The 13,380-nt window shown below is 41.0% G+C and overlaps 1 long non-coding RNA gene across 1 annotated transcript in view; it reads right to left on the reverse strand.

Annotated features, from left to right (window-relative positions):
- The window catches only part of LOC103247067 (uncharacterized), an 81,052-nt gene that overhangs the window by 24,017 nt on the left and 43,655 nt on the right, over positions 1-13,380 (reverse strand). The gene's annotated exons all lie outside the window — the stretch shown is intronic.

Consider the following 13,380-nt stretch of genomic DNA (forward strand, 5'->3'; position numbering starts at 1 on the left):
TGTCAGGAATCGGCTTAGGCAAGCAAAAGGCTCTTTTTGCACTGCCCTATCCAAGCAATAAGACTTGGGTTGACAAAAGGCCATGATGGATGGGACTTCTTATGACAAGCCCTCCTGGGAGCTTAACACATTTGGAAAACAAAAGAAAAAATAAAAAACCCTCAGGTTCTCAGCCATGTTAAGGCTGGTCACCTAATGTGACTCAAAAATGATTCCTCCTCCTGATGGTGGAGACCAAGAGTGAGTGCTCTGTCTCGGTCACAAATCAAGCCCTCAAGGACATATGACAAGATGAGAGAAAAGTTTATCCAGTACCTCCCTTTATGAACAACACTGAAAGAAAGAGATAAAGGAAAAGACTATTCCTGGGAGGAAATAGATTAAGCAATCAAAATATTCATACCTCAACATCGCTAAAAAGTACACCAGAATTAATACACCAAGACTAGTCCAACACAAATCTTCTCCCATTGATCAAATTTTGGTGAAGGAAACAGTGATTTTTATCCTCCAACTGGAAAGAATGCACAGAGAGAAGCCAGGAAACTTGAGACGAATACATTTTTACCCTTTAACTGGCTGATTATTTTTCTGCATTTCTGCATGTCCAAAATGAAGTTATGGCAGTAAATCAGGTTTTAGTGGTAATACAGGTCAAGGGAGAAAGAAAGGAAGTTGAGTGTGCAAAGCTGGTCTTGTGTCAATGAAACCTTGCAGGTAGCAGCCCTCAGAGAAAAATCAATGCTAATTTTTTTTATCTTTAAAGTATCAGATTCAGTCCATTTCTCTCAGATCCAGATAAGGGAAGACATGCCTGAATTACTAATGATTCTCTATGATGTAGATTTTTTTCCACAAAAGGTAACTCTGCAGGGCCACTTCTATTTGCTGGCCCTCTGACAGACACGTCAAAATTTATCAAAGCAATATATCGTGGGTTACAAATATTCTTATTTTCTTCAACTAACAGGTGTTTCTAGAGGTGGAATTGGATGTTCTGCAGTTACAGAACTTTAGCCAATTTAAAGGCCTGCTTCACCATAATGTAGAGCTCCTGTTAGATTTGGATTTGACCAAGGGAAAGGGTTTTGGACATTAGACAGGGTGAAGAATTGGTCAAATCCAAAAGAAGAATGATTAAAACCAAAAACCACAAATAGCAATTGCACTATTTACAAACTGTTGAACACTGTAAGCATAAGGAGAGGTTACAATGAAGTCGTAATAAGCCTTATCCTGCAGCTACCAAATTCTAAAACAAAACCCCAAACCAGCTCCTTAGTTGAGCAGGCCAAGCTGTAGTCTGCTCTCCATTGTCACAGGAACAGGAAACTCATGTTCCTTTTAGGAAGTGAGCAAAGCCCCATGAGGAGAGGAGTTCCATGAAAAAACAAAACTCAGATCTCAAACAAAAAAAAAAAATCAGAGAAAGCAGGGACCTCAAGAAAAAGTAGGATCCAATTCTCAGAAAGTCACACAATTGTTCAGAACTAAAGCTCTATAGATGGTACTTAGCATGAACAATAGAAGAAGCCCTGCAGGTCAAAGTTTGTAAACTCCATTAAGAGGACCCCTTCATGGTTGGCAAAATGTTAACTAAATTGAGTGCCTGATTCAAGTTTCTGAATCAATTGAGGTTTATTGGACCAGAGCTTGAGGGCAAACCCTGGAAAAACACAAGTTATAAAAACACTCTATGGCTTGTTATGTCTTTGAGGAGGTTTTCAGGAGGCCTGGAATTTATACATGTTCTTAAAGGAGGGAAGACAGGTAGGAAGAGACAAGTAGGGGGATGAATATTTGGTCTCATCTTGTCTTTATTCTGTACATAAAAGAAAAAGCATCATCAGTGTGAAATCTAACAGACTTTAGTTTTAGGAGCTAGACTTAGATTGCACACCTCAAGTTATAATTGATGTGACCTTGTTTTATGAGAGAATATACATCTTAAGATGAAGATGAAAATGAAGAGGAAAAAACCTGCTATGCCCTGGGGACCTATACGTTTGCACCTCATATAATGCTCACAATGACCCTTTAATCAGTTACTATTATCCCTCTATCCCAAAATATCAATGAAATTGTCCCTTATCTCAAAGTCCATTAAAGGTGGAACCAGGATTCAGACTCACATATTTCTGAATCTAAAACTCACACTTCCAGCAAAAGAAACTATCAACAGAGTGAACAGGCAACCCAAGAAATGAGAGAAAATATTTAGAAACTATGCATCTGACAAAGGTCAGATATCCAGCATCTATACGAAACTTAAATAAATTTACAAAAAAAAAAAAAAACATTAAAATGTGGGCAAAGGACATGGAGAGACACTTTTTAAAAGAAGTTATACATGTGGCCAAGAGCACATGAAAAAGTTCAATATCACTGATCATTAGAGAAATATAAGTCAAAACCACAACAAGACACCATCTCACGCCAATCAGAATGGCTAGTATAAAAAAAAAAAAGATAACATGCTGGCAAAGTTGCAGAGAAACTGGAATGCTTATACACTGTTGGTGGCAGTGTCAATTAGTTCAACAATTGTGGAAAGCAGTGTGACAATTCCTCAAAGAGCTAAAAACAGAACTACCATTTGACCCAGCAATCTCATTACTGGTTATATACCCAGAGGAATATAAACCATTCTACCCTAAAGACACATGCACACAAATTTTCATTGCAGCATTATTTGCTATAGAAAAGACATAGATTCAACCTAAATGCCAATCAATGGAACCTGGATTTTTTTTAATGTGGTATATATATACCATGGAATGCTATGCATCCATAAAAAAAAAAAAAAAAAAGAGATCTTGACTATTGCAGGAACATCAATGAAGCTAGAGGATAATATCCTTAGCAAACTAATGCAAGAACCAGAAAATGAAATATTGCATGTAAAAGTTGGCACTAAATAATGAGAACACATGGACGAGATGGGAGCAACACACACCAGGACCTACTTGAGGGTGGAGGGTGGGAGGCAAAACAAGAGAAGAAAAAATAATCATTGAATATTAGGCTTAGTACCTAATTGATGATATAATCTGTACATCAAACCCCCGTGACATGGGTTTACCTACATAACAGACCTCCACCTGACCTCTGAAACTAAAATAGGCATTTAAAAAAAAAATACAATGAATTTCAAACATCAACAATTTATTCTCTAATCCTTCCAATCAAAATTTTAAGATTTGTTCTGACAAGAAAACTTTTAATGAGCAGAATAAATTAGTTTCTTTTTTCTAAAATAATAATAAAATAAAACTCATATTTCACTCAACACAATTGTACCTACCAGAATTCAAAGAAAGGAAAGTTGGCTGCTTCTAACAGAAATAACTATACAGATGTCAATAAAGAGACAGGGTCGGAAATGGGCCTTAGGAAACAAACAATTAAGGAGGTTGAGTGTCTGAGTCTGACCAGCAGACCCTGACCCAGTGACGGATGAAAAAATATACTCAGACACAAATATCCCGGGCTGGGCCTGGAGCCACTCACCCATACCCAGAAAGTTCCTGAAAAGAGTTAGCAGCAGTGGCCCCAATCAGCCAGCTAAGTTTGCATGTATTTACTACAGATTAAATGACAAACGTCTTAAGTAAACACCACTAGAGGGTAATTGACATTACCGACCTCCTGAAGATAATCAAAGGTTGTTCTTAAGACCACTTGAATAAACTCCTCTACAATTCTAAGTATCTACACCTTTTAAGAGAATTCAGCTGCCTTCAGCCAAATCTTTTTTTTTTTTTTTGCATTTTTTAAAATTATTATTATTATGCTTTAAGATCTAGGGTACATGTGCATAACGTGCAAGTTTGTTACATATGTATACTTGTGCCATGTTGCTGTGCTGCACCCATCAACTCGTCAGCACCCATCAACTTGTCATTTACATCAAGTATAACTCCCAATGCAATCCCTCCACCCTCCCCCCTCCCCGTGATAGGCCCCGGTGTGTGATATTCCCCTTCCCGAGTCCAAGCGATCTCATTGTTCACTTCCCACCTATGAGTGAGAAGATGTGGTGTTTGGTTTTCTGTTCTTGCGATAGTTTGCTGAGAATGATGGTTTCCAGCTGCATCTATGTCCCTACAAAGGACACGAACTCATCCTTTTTTATGGCTGCATAGTATTCCATGGTGTATATGTGCCACATTTTCTTAATCCAGTCTGTCACTGGTGGACATTTGGGTTGATTCCAAGTCTCCAAGTCTTTGCTATTGTGAATAGTGCCGCAATAAACATACGTGTGCATGTGTCTTTATAGCAGCATGATTTATAATCCTTTGGGTATATACCCAGTAATGGGATCAGCCAAATCTTTTACTGAAGCTATGCAACCTCCCTGGACTTCCAAGAAGGTTTGTGACTATTTCCTATAACTATCTTTATAATTTTTCCTCTAAAATCATTTCCACCAACCTGACTGAACTCCCACATCTCCACCTTTCCCGTTTCTTGTATCTGTCTCAAACAACAACAAAAACAAAAAAGATTTCTACCCACTTGTTCCCAAAGCTCTAAGTCTGGTTTACCTTCTTTCGGGAACCATGGGTTAAGTGATACAATTTGCATTAGGTCCCTTAATTGAGCCTTCAAAACCGAGGTTCCAGTGGCTTTAAGCAGCTGTTTGAATACTTTTAGATAGTGCTCCTGTTGTGCTGATAACAGTTGTCCTGTGATAAAAAGCCTACCCTGAACAATTTCCTCAAAATTGGACATCCCAAGCAGGCACTGATGACCTACTGACTTACTGACTTATCGACTTACGGGCTTACCAACTGCACAGTCTTCTTAGTTTTAAAAGGTTCTGTCATGATTATTTGCAGGTATACCTCAGACCTGGGCACCAACATGCCAAGTCCTCACATGGGGCACCAACTGTCTGGGTCCAACCGGCAGACTCTGACCCAGCAATGGATGAACAAATACACTCAGACACTAATATCCAGTGAAAGAGCAGGCTAGCTGGCCGAGTCACTCATGGATACCTAGAAGGGTCAGGTAAAGAGTTAACAGCAGCGGCCCTGATCAGCCAGTGAAGTTTGCATTTATTTAGTATAGATTAAATGACAAAGGTCTTGAGTAAACACCACTACAAGGTAACTGACATTGCCAACCTCTCCAAGAGTAGTTCCCCCAGCATAAGATTAAGTGTTGGTTTTAGGACCCCTGAGTAAACAAGCTATTTAGATAAACTCCTCTACATTCCTGTGTATCAATGCCCTAAGCTTTTAAGATAATTCAGCTGCCTTCAGCCAAACCTTTTACTGAACCAATGCAAACCCCCAGACATCCAAGAAGGTTTGTGACTATTTGCTATAACTATCTTTATAATTTTTCTTCTGAAATATTTCCCACCACCTTGACTGAAGTCTCACAGTTGAGAAGACAGGGAAGGGCTTCAGACAAGCAAGAAAAATTTGAACAAGTTTTGCCATAAGAAAGTAAAATGTTGGTCAGGAGTTTCAACACAGATCAAAAAAAAAGGGAGATTAGGGCCATGCTATGAGGACACTGAATGGCAGCCTACGTAATGGGAACTTCATCCTACAGATAAGAGAAGTCACTGGAAAGCTTTGAGTAGGTCACAAACATGACAAACAGCATTTCCAGGAAGATTACTCTGACCAGTATTAGGCAAGAGAAGTTGGGAAATGATCTTCAACTTTGGAAACTTAATAGAAATACCTAAAAGATCTATATTTCTTTTCTTTCCTTATTTTGAAATAATTTCAGACTTTCTAAAGTGTTCCAAAAATATGCAAAGTCCTCATACGCTTTTCATTCAACTTCCCCAAATATTAACGTTATAGATATGCACCTAATAATGAAAATCAATAAATGATTATTAACACTGTAAAATGAATGTCTGTACAGACCTTATCCAAATCCCCTCTATCTTCTGACTAACATCTTTTTCTGGACCAGGAGCCAATCTAGTATCACATATTGCTCTTCATTGTAATGTTTTCTCAGTCTCCTTTAATATGGGAAAGTTAGGATTTACCTTTAAGAGCTTCACAATTTTGAAGAGTATTGGTTACTTATTTTGTAGCAAGACCCTCAGTTTGGACTTTTCTAATATTTTCTCATGATTAAATTCAGGTTATACAGTTTGTAGAAGAATACCACAGAGATGATGCTGCACCTTCTCCATCCATTATATTAGAATGCCCTAGATGTCATTATCGCTGATTACTGGGGACGTTAACTTTGATCACTGGGCTAAAGTTCCTCCACTGCAAAATAACCCTTTCCCTTGAAAGCATTTTTAAACAACCAATCCCTGCGATACACCACACATCAGCTAAATCAGATACACTTGAGGGATGGTTCCGGCATTGGTAGGCTTTAAATGTCCTGCAAATGACTGCAATCAATATCTGGAAATGCAAACATACGTCTTAGACAGTGAAGATTAGAATCCTGAAAATCAGCTAGGAGACAATTCGTAAGCCTTCCCTTTAAAAAAAAAAAAATCTAATTCTAAACAAAGGCAAATACATCTGGATTTTGGCATAGACATATGGTAGAGAAATTGAGGAAAAAGTAGAAATCCCCTGATGGGTAAAGAGATGCATGAGTAGACTGCAGTCCAATTTGAAAAAAAAAAGAAAAGGGCAGAATCAGGTGGGGTGACACTTGATTGTAATTCAAGTATCATTTTGGGAGTGAAAGTGGGTAGATCCCTTGAGCCCAGAAGTTTGAAAAAAGCCTGGGATTTCAACAGCCTGGGTGAAACCCCATCTCTACAGAAACAAACACAAAAAATTAGCTAGGCAAGGGGGCATGTGCCTGTGATTCCAGCTACTCAGGAGGCTGAGGCAGGAGGATCGCTTGAGCTCACAAGGTTGCGGCTGCAGTCAATTATGATGTCGCCACTGCACTTCAGCCTGGGTATGGGAGTGAGACACTCGTTCTTTAAATTAAACAAACAAACAAAAAAAGCAGTAAAAATAATGTTCTAAGGTGAGATCTAGTACAAAAACTGCATCTTATTCTGTGATGTTTAGATGCTATAATTAAAATAGAACATGGAGGTGTTTTCATATGAATAGCTAACAGATTGTATACTTTTTATACAGCTGCATCATATTCTATTGTGTAGATATAAGGTAATCTGTTGAATTAGCATCGTACCGGTGAAAGTCTAGGTTGTTCCCAATATTTTGCTGTTAAACAATAATACAGTGAATAACCCTGATTAGGTGGCATTTTTCATGACTGGTAGTGTGATAAATTTTTCCCAGTAAAGTTTGGGAGGCCAAAATATATATATTTTAAATTTTGACATGCATTAAGAAATTTTACTGTCCAAGGTTTGTACATATTTTTATATTCCAAGAAATGTAGGGGAGGGTAATATCACCACAGCTGCTCTCACACAAAAGTCCTGAGTGACAGGACCTTTAGGGACACAGGCACATGGCCATATCCCTGGTGCCCACACAGGGCAGGGGTATTTGGATCCTGGGAAGCTCCAGGAAAGCTGAGGATCCCCTCTAGAGGACACCCTGCTAAGGATCAGAAAGGGGCCAAGGAAGTTGAGAGATTATAGCAGGTCTTAAACTAAGGGAAAGTTCAAGCAGAGGGCACTAAGGTTCAAGGAGCAAGCTGAGGTGAGAAAGTGGTAGAGACTGATGAAAGGAGAAGGTAGAAAGGTCCAGGGAAGCTAGAGGAGGCACATCAGGGCTCTCCACTGCTCCTTAGCTTTGAACTTTGTAGTGGTCATGCTGGTGGGGCTCTGTGAGTTCTAGAATGTTCAACACTATCTAGGGACTCTACCCACTCAAGGCCAGCAGGACCCCCTCCCCCAGCTCTAACAACCAGCAATGTCTCCAGACTTTGCCAAATGCTTTTCCCAATGAAAAATTTATCCCTGGCAGAAGTATTAATCTACGTTAGTCTGTAAAAGCAAATCACCACTAAAATCCATCACCTCTTGGTAGAAGAATTACAAGTGTGAGAGGGGTAAAATGGAGGTCTTCAATATCTACTGAAATGAATTTTACTTAATCAGCAATTTGATGTCCCAGAAGGCATGTTTAGAGGTGATGCCACATGGCTGCCTGTACCTCACAGCAGAAAGGGTGTGGGTTTTCCAAGGGCCTGTAACCGTGAACTGGAAATCTCTATAACTGTGAAAGGGAATGACACCCACTGGGTTATGTTAAAAAATTGATGTAGGGAATTCTGTAGATATTGGGAGAAAAAAATACACAATGTAAACACAAACCCCATTCTGATTCTCTCACCATCTTAGGGCCATCTTGTCTATCTATGAATGGTAGCATAGAGATTTTTGTATATTTTCAAAATTGTATACTGTTAGATCATTTTTTAAATAGGAATAAATCCCAAACTGGATGAGGTAACTGAACACTGCTGGAGTCTCACTTTTGCCCAGGAGAACTGACAACATCCTGCTCCCCCTGGCCTGGACACTGTCTGACTCTGGGGTCTAAATGCTCTCTTATTATGGAGAAAGAAGATGTTTTGAACATTCTCATCATTCACCCATTCACCTCTCACACCCGTTGACCTCTCAAACCTCTTCCCCACACCTGGATTTCATTCTCAATTTATTGAGCTCCATTTCTGTCTCTCATCCATTCCAACGTGTGGTGGGTCCAGGTGGTGGCTTCTACCCATGGTTTTGTAAAAAACAAACAAACAAAACAAACAAACAAACAAAAAACAATAAAAACAACTTTCAAAATTCCTTTGCCTGACACCTCCTTAAACTGACCTCCACCTGCAGCACCATGATCATAGCAACAGAATTTGGACACTTTTTCTGGTAATCAGATGCTTTCCATCTCTCATTAGGAAATGTGACTCTCTCCACCCTGTATAAAGATTTCCTAGTAGAAATGAACACAGAGATTCTGTTTGTATGTTCCCAAAGGAAATGACTTCGATAAGAGCATGTGAAAGCTGCAATTATAGAAAAGACCACGTAAAACCTACATTATGTAGATGATTCTCACCATTCCTGTAAGAGACACATTGTAAAACATGATATTAATAATTATTCCAGAAGAATAAAGCATGCATACTGTTTTCTTAAATTAATTTTCATAAGGTTTTTCCTCCCATGTGCCCAGGCTGGGCCTCTGAACAAAATTCTCCATCTTCAGTGGCAATGTCTAAGGGGATGACATGGACTTAGGCCTGATATGCAGCCATTCTTGTCCAACCTGCGTCTGCTGCAGGACAGTACCAGCCCAGGGCCCAAATCTCCTGCTGAAGAGCTGAGAGAGAAAACGGAATATCCAAAGCCTCTTACCTTTCTCCAGTCCACTGGAATGGGTACCAGTGCAGTCCATTTGCCCCTGAGGACACCCACCTGCTGATCTTTGGCTTCTAAGAGTCAGACCTCACTGGCTTCTCTGGGTCTCAGCTGCTTCCACTCTACTGCGCCCTGCTCTTTCCCATGGGGGTTACTCACCTGCCACGCATGTCCTCCAGCTCCAGCTGACAGGTCAACCAAACCAGAGCCAAGAGAATGAACAAATATTTCACTATCTAGTGTGTCCAGCAGAGATCTAAACCATACAAAAAATAAAGAAGTAGAGGCACACAGCTCCCCTGACAACATCGTATCCCAAAGCAATGTCTTCTGTGCCCCTCATTAAGGAGCTCACTGTCCCTCACCACATAAGCAAGTGCTTCCAGGGTCTCTCAATTCCTCAACGGGAGGCAACACACATTTTTACCCAGTATCTCAGCAAAGGAAGTGGTGATAATTTACCTACTTGTGATAAAGTTCCTGAAAAGATCCCTAGACTGCAAAATTCCCCTCTGAAAGACGACAGAAAAGGCTTTCCAATTGTAAAACACTGGCCTCCTTGCTTTTAAAAGTACCCCTGAAAGAGCCAAAACAATTTTCCCAAAATAAATTGCAGAACTTGAAATTTCTTATTTGAAATCTCACAAAACGTTACAAGTACTAAAAACAGAAGCTGCTGGCATAAGAATACAAATAGGGACCAAAGGGATAGAATTGAGAGTCCAGAAATAAACCTTCACCCTTATAGTTCATTGCTCTTGTATAAGGGTGTCAAAATAATTTAATGGAGGAACAATCCTCCTCTCAAATAATGGTGCAGAAACAACTAACTAACCACATGCAAAACAATAAACTTAGAGAACTATACTTCCATCCATATCAAACAATTATCTAAAAATGGATGAGTGAGTTAATTATAAGATCTATAACCACCAAAACATCTTAGAAAAAGACATAAGGGTTAAACTTAATGACCTCAAATGTGCAATGGATTCTCAGGTGTGACCCAAATGCATGAGAAAGAAAAAGGAAAAAGAGATAAATTGGGCTAAAGATGCAAGCCTTTTGTGCATCAAAGGATATTATCAAGAAAATAAAAAGACCAAACACAGAATGAGACATAACAGTTGCAAATCACAGAGACAATGGTTTCATGCCCAGAATATATAAAGAACTGCTACATCTCAATAACAAAGAGATAAACCACCCAATTTATATAAATGGGCAAAGGACGCAAATAGACATTTCTTCAAAGAAGATATGCAAATCATCAAGAGGGACATGAAAAGAAACTCAACATCATTAGTCATTAGGAAAATACAAAGTCAAAGCCACAATGGGATCCCACACTAAACCTACAAATATGGCTACCATTCTTTTCAAATGCTAAATAACAAGTGAAAGCCTTATGTAGAATTTGGAATCCTCATACATTGCTGGTGAGATTATAAAAATGTGCAGCCACTAGGAGAAACAGTTGTATTGTTCCTCAAGAAGCTAATCATAGAATTCTCATGTGAAACAGCATCCATTCTTAGGTATATACCCAAAGAATTGAATCCAGAGACTCATATAGGTACTCGCATGGGAATGTTGATTGCAGCATTAATCACAAAAGATAAACTATGAAAACAATCCAAGTGTTCATCAACACATGAACAAACAAATGTAGTCACACATACAACAGAATGTTAATCTGCCATAAAGAGAAATGAAGCTCTGACATCCACTGGAAGATGCATGGACTTTGAAAACATTATGCTAAGTGAAATATGTCAGAAACTAAATAACATATATATATATATATATATAAAATTCCATTTATATGAAACATCAATAATAGGCAAATTCACAGAGAGTAGAGATGATTAAGGTCTAGGGTGGAAAATACAGGGAGTTATTATAGCTTCAAAGATACAAAGTTTCAGTTTAAAATGATAAAAATTTTCTAGGAAAAATAGTGGTGATGGTAACTTAACACTGTGTATGTGGTTAATTCCACTTATTGCACATTTTAAAGTGGTTAAAATAGCACATTATTCACAGAACTGTGAAAAATCGATTTCTAGTATTTAATTCACCCAGGCTAAGGTGTTTGTTATGGCAGCTGAAGCCCATGAATACGCCATCTGACCCAGTTTTTCCATGAAACTTATCACTCTTTCAATCAAGTTAGCTGGAAGTTCCTCTCTCCAGAAGAACTGCAGGTCCCAAAACAAGAGCTCCAACAGGGGTTCAATGAGGACAGATCCCATAGGGCAGCCTCGATGTCAGGCCCTGGATGGCGTGTGAGGCTATAGTGATACAACCACAACGTGAAAGTGTAAGTGTTTTTACTACTTACAGACACTGGAGAGCACTCGGCACACATGGAGACCACAGATACAGAGGTCAGCAAGCCCAGGCAGCAGGAGAGAAGAGAAATGTAAGCCAATGTCTTTAGTAAGTCCAGGTGTTATCTGACAGGTTTCCAGCAGGGAGTTTTAACGGATGGGTTTAAAGCAAGCAGCAAACACTGGGACCAGGAAATCACGCTGTGATTGAGAAGTGGTCACTTTAAATGTAAGGCCAAATGTCAGAATATCAGTTTAAAGAAAGTAGATGGAGAGAGAGGAAACCAGCACACCAAGCAAGAGAGATGCCTCTTAGATTTTATCGCTGGCCACCAACTGCAGTCACTTGAACCAGATACAGTATGGAAAACTGCCATGGTGAGTAAGGCTTGCCTCTGATATGAGGTAAATAAATTTACACCTTAAAAAATGAATGCCAAGGCAACATGACACTATGAGCACTCCTTACATCCAGGGACACCAGCAGCGTGTGGTACTGCGCCCTGGAGTCAGAAACCTGGGTTCTGGTCCCTAGGAGTGAGAAAACAAAAATGACTTGTCCCTGCTCCCCTGGCATTGATCCTCCCGCCCTGCTGCTCCGTCTTCTGTTCCCAAGCCCATGTGCAGTGCTCAGCCCCAGACATCACTGCCCCCAGGGCATACACAGTGCCGCCTACTGCACACACACACAAACTCACAGAAGGTGACAAAAATCTGCGTTTGGGACATCCGATCGTGAAAGAGGGATAACAGTGAACGTAGAGCCACAGAGATGGGACTCACAGGGCTGGAAGGTGATGGAGCTGTAACATAGCATATGTGTGACCTCGTTTGAAACGTGCAGATCCTTATGGAATAAAACAGGCAGCCTGGCCTGGGACTTCAGCCACCCACACTTCCCTTCCAGTCCACCAGAGGGCGACAGAGTCCCTCCAGCCTGGAGCCTTCCCAGGAGATGCCGACCTCCCTCAGTAGAACGCATAGCCAAGCAGGGTCCACCCTCACCAGGGTCACCTCGGCCCAAGTCCTCAACGTCCTCCATGCTCCCAACACGGACTGTGTCAGCTCCTCCCTGACGTGGCAGCCGCCAACCTAACACCACTCCCTCTGCAGGCAGCTCCTGCCCCACACACCTACTCCTTCCCTGGGCTCAGTTAAACAGACATCTCCCAGGGCAGCGCTGGTGCACGCGACGCCACACTGCGCGCTTTGCCCTCGTGACCTCCCTCCATCCTCATCAACTCTTCCTGTCACTGGTCCCTAAATGCCCGCCTCTGCTCCATCTGTCCTGTTCTGTGGGGCATCCTAGGCCAAGCCTAGCGCTGACACAGAACAGCGGCTCCCTGAGGGCCCACAGACTCCCCGGGAATCAGTGAAGCACCCTGTGACCTGCCTGCCTGCTGCACCCCGTGGGGCTCAGAGCGCGTGTGATGGTCACACACAGGCACCACATAGGATGTGGCCACCTACCCCCCGGTGTCCCTTGGGAAGACAGATCTCTCCTGTGTCCCTGCCGGTAGAAGGGGGTATTATTGCTCTTTCATCCAAGAACACAACTCACCCCCACCTGCCTTCTCAGGTGTGAGCAAGGTCCCTCCAGACAGGCTCTCTGGTGACTGCCTGTTCCTCCTCTACAGAGAGCAACTTGGCCACGTCAAAACCCTCAGGACAGACCCCTGGGTATGTCAGCACGTGGGGGGCTGAGCCCATCACGACCACGGAGTAAGTCAGGATGAA

The sequence above is a fragment of the Chlorocebus sabaeus genome, chromosome 6 (genome assembly GCF_047675955.1).
Source record: "Chlorocebus sabaeus isolate Y175 chromosome 6, mChlSab1.0.hap1, whole genome shotgun sequence".
NCBI lineage: Eukaryota > Metazoa > Chordata > Mammalia > Primates > Cercopithecidae > Chlorocebus > Chlorocebus sabaeus.